Here is a 4,335-nt window from a genome sequence, read left to right on the forward strand (position 1 = left end):
AGAAATGGCCCGGCCCAATTGGGTTTGAATTTTCCTTGTGGATCGACAGGTAAAAGAGTTCTAATTGATTTGAGGACCAAGTCTCCTTCTTTTATATTCCTTGGCTTAACCCTTTTGTTGAAGGCTCGTTTGATACGTGCCTGATATGTTTGCACATTATGTAATGCACGTAACCTTCGTTCATCCAGGAGGATGAGTTCTTCATATCTATCCCTCTTCCACTCGGCTTCTGGGATTTGACTTTCGAGTAAAATACGTAAGGATGGTACTTCTAGCTCGACTGGTTGTACAACTTCCATGCCGTAGGTCAAATAGAAAGGGGTGGCCCTAGTGGGTGTCCTAACAGATGTACGGTATCCCCATAAAACAAAGGGTATCTTGCTTGGCCAATCTCTATAGTTGTCAATCATTTTCTTGAGAATCGTGACAAAGTTTTTGTTTGCCGCCTCTACCGCGCCATTGGTTTGTGGTCTATATGGCGAGGAGTGGTGATGCTTAATTTTGTACTTAGCTAGCAATTGCTCAATCTCAGCTTGGAAATGTGATCCATTGTCACTGATGATCTCATGTGGGCAACCATATCGACAGATAATGTTGGTTTGTATGAACTTTGCCACGTTCTTGGCTGTAAGACTGGTGTAGGAAGCCGCTTCTACCCACTTTGTGAAGTAATCGATTGCTACTAGGATGAAACAATGACCTCCTATTCCGACTGGAGTGATCTTGCCGATGATGTCAATTCCCCAAGCAGAAAATGGCCAGGGAGATGTCATGGTGTAAAGCAATGAAGGAGGGACATGTTGTACATTCCCGAAGATTTGGTAATGATGGCAATGTCTTACATATTTGATGCAATCGGATTCCATCGTGGTCCAATAATACCCCAAACGTGTGATTTTCTTTGCCATCATGGGCCCACTCATGTGTGGGCCATATTCTCCATCATGGACTTCTTCCATCACTTTCCGTGCCTGTGAATGATCAAGACAGCGTAGGATTACACCAAAAGGTGTTCTTTTGTATAATTCTCCTTGCGTGAGAACATATTGGGAAGCTAGTAAGCGTATAGTGCGTTGTCCCCTTTTGTCCATTTCTTGTGGATAGGTGCCATTGAGTTTGAAGTTTAGGATCGCTTGGAACCAAGGTTCCTCTGCGACTTCCTCTTCATCGGTGATTTGGTGCACATAAGCTGGCTCTGACCGTCGTTCGATGCATAAAGGCATTTCTACCATGCTATCCGGCATATTAATCAAAGATGCAAGTTTTGCAAGAGCATCTGCAAATTGATTCTCCTCTCGAGGTAGGTGTAGGTAGGTTACTTGATCGAAGAATTGGGCTACTTGGTCTATTCTGGCTTGATAAGGCGCTAAGCTTTCACTTCGGATTTTCCAAGATCCCGTAATTTGGTTGATGATCAAAGATGAATCCCCATGCACTCGAAGATTCTTGATGCCTAAACCTACTGTTGCTTGCAATCCAATGAGACAAGCCTCGTATTCTGCAGCGTTATTTGTCACCTCGAAGTCGAGTTTGATAGAGATTGGTGTATGCTCGCCTTCAGGAGAAATGAGCAACACTCCTATTCCAAATCCTCTTGAGTTCGATGCTCCATCAAAATAGAGGTCCCAGGAGTCTACATCGGTTTGGAGTATATCCTCATCTGGAAACAACCAGGTGTCTATCGTTTGGGTATCATTAATGGGATTTTCTGCGAAGAATTCGGCAACAGCGTGCCCCTTTATAACTTTCAAAGGTACATACTTGAGATCGAACTCTGATAGCATCAAAGTCCATCTTGCTAAACGTCCATTGAGAACGGGTTTCTCGAAGAGGTATTTGACAGGATCCATTTTGGAGTATATTTTGACGGAGTAGCTAAGTATATAATGGCGTAGCTTCTTCGTTGCCCACACAAGAGCGAGGCATGTCTTCTCGAGTGGCGTGTATTTGCACTCGTACTCCAAGAACTTCTTACTAAGGTAGTAGATAGCTCGTTCTTCTTTTCCTACGGTTTGAGCTAGCATGGCGCCCATGGCCGTTTCAGTTACGGTGAGATATAAACCAAGAGGTTGATCTCGTTGAGGTGGCATGAGCACTGGTGGTTTGATTAGTATTTCCTTGATTCGGTCGAAAGCCTTTTGACAGTCATCATCCCACATGGTGTGATCTGTTTTCTTTAACTTCTTGAAGATAGGTTCGTAAATCATGGTGAGTTTCGATATGAATCGACTTATGTACTGCACCTTGCCTAGGAATCCTCTAACTTCTTTTTCTGTTTGAGGTTGCGGCATTTCGATTAGAGCTTTGATCTTAGAAGGGTTTATCTCTATTCCTCGTTGGCTAACGACGTATCCCAGGAGTTTTCCAGATGTTACTCCGAATGCGCATTTTTGGGGATTGAGCCTCATGTTGTACTTCCGTAGCCTTGAGAAGAATTTGTGAAGGTTCGTAATGTGCCCCTCTCTTTCCTTGGACTTGACAATCATGTCATCTATGTATACCTCAACTTTTTTATGCGTCATGTCATGTAAGAGTGTGGTTGCGGTACGTTGGTATGTAGCTCCGGCGTTGATTAACCCAAACGGCATAACCGTGTAGCAATAGGTTCCCTATTGAGTGACGAAGGCAGTCTTATGCATATCTTCTATGGCCATCTTAATCTGGTTATATCCCGCGTATCCATCTATGAAGGATAGTAACGCGTGATCTGCTGTATTATCCACCAATATGTCGATATGTGGTAGAGGAAAGTCATCCTTGGGACTTGCTTTGTTTAAGTCTCTAAAGTCAACACAAACACGGATTCTCCCATCCTTTTTGGGTACGAGTACTATGTTAGCCACCCAGTCTGAGTACTCGGAAACTTTGATGAACCCGGCTTTGAATTGTTTATCGACTTCTTCTTTGATCTTGAGAGCCCATTCTGTCCTCATTCGACAAAGCTTCTGTTTCACGGGTTTGAAACCTGGTTTGATTGAGATTCTATGCTCTGCGATGTCCCTGTCGATTCCTGGCATGTCTTTGTAGGACCAAGCAAAAACGTCTTTGAACCCGTGCAGGAGGTCTATGAAATTGGCTCTTTCGGTAGGGTTCAAGGTCATCCCTATCCTAAGTTCTTGGGGTTCTAGTTTAGTTCCTACGTTGATGGGTTCAGTGTTTTCTATTACTGGTCCCCCTTCCCCCTCTTGTAGTATTTCTTTGGCTATGTAGGGAGGTATTTCGATCGAGTCTGGGTCTGGGTCATCCTCAGTATCATCGTAAACAGAATTGCATTCAAGATAACATGAAGAGTAAGCAGAACCTGATTTATTCATATTAAAATTTGAGAAAAGTTGAAATAAAGAAGCCATCTGATTTGTGGTCAGTGGCGGTAAAGGGACAGCCGTTGAGACATTTCTCGAACTACTGTTACTACTTGATACTAAGCTAGGAGAAACAAGGGGAGTGGGGATGACGACAGGAGGAGACTCTCTAGGAACTTCTCTAGACTTCGACTCTGACTCTGACTCGAATTCATCGCCTTCTGGTTCTCCTTTGAACATCTCTCCTTCTCCAGTGGTGAGCTTGAAGAGTCTTCCTTGATTGTTTGTCCACTTGATCGATTTTCTCCATCCTTTCTGCTGATTGGTGCTAGTTGCGGTGTCTAGCGTGGTAATGATCTCATCCATGATGCGTTCGGCTTCTTTGATTAAGGGAAGATCCTGGAGGTAGACATCTTTCTCACTATCTGTCCATATCCCATTTATTACCTCCTCTTTTGGGGAGATAAGATGTGAGCAATCTAAGGTAGATTCGTCACTTGTAATCATCAGAACTCCAAGAGGATTATGAGTATTGTTAGGCTTGCCTCCAGGTGGTATTGGTAGGCGACCGTCTTCAATCATGTCTTGAAGTACATTTTTCAGTTTGTAGCATTTCTCTGTATCATGTCCCTTGCCTCTATGGTATTCGCAGTACGAATTCTCATCCCAGAACTTAGATTTCTTTTCTGGTTCGGGTGTAGGGCCTATGGGTTGAAGTTTACCCAGTTTCATCAACCTTTTTAGAGCATTGGAATACGTGTCCCCAAGATTTGTGAATTTCCTTGGTGGGGTACTCTTCTTAGATGGATGGAGAAGGTTAACCTCATCAGTTTTGCTAGTAGAGCCGTAAGAACGACTTGTTGAGCCTTGATATCCACGACCTACCGTTTTGGACAAGAGCCCTTTACGGATGTCATCTTCGATCCTTGTTCCTAGTACGGTTAAGTCTTTGAAGGTCTTAATGTTTTGGTACCTCAAATGATTTGCATAGATGGGCTTTAGGTTGTCCACGAATTTTTCCACGAGGGTAGCT

The sequence above is a fragment of the Silene latifolia genome, chromosome X (genome assembly GCF_048544455.1).
Source record: "Silene latifolia isolate original U9 population chromosome X, ASM4854445v1, whole genome shotgun sequence".
Classification (NCBI taxonomy): domain Eukaryota; kingdom Viridiplantae; phylum Streptophyta; class Magnoliopsida; order Caryophyllales; family Caryophyllaceae; genus Silene; species Silene latifolia.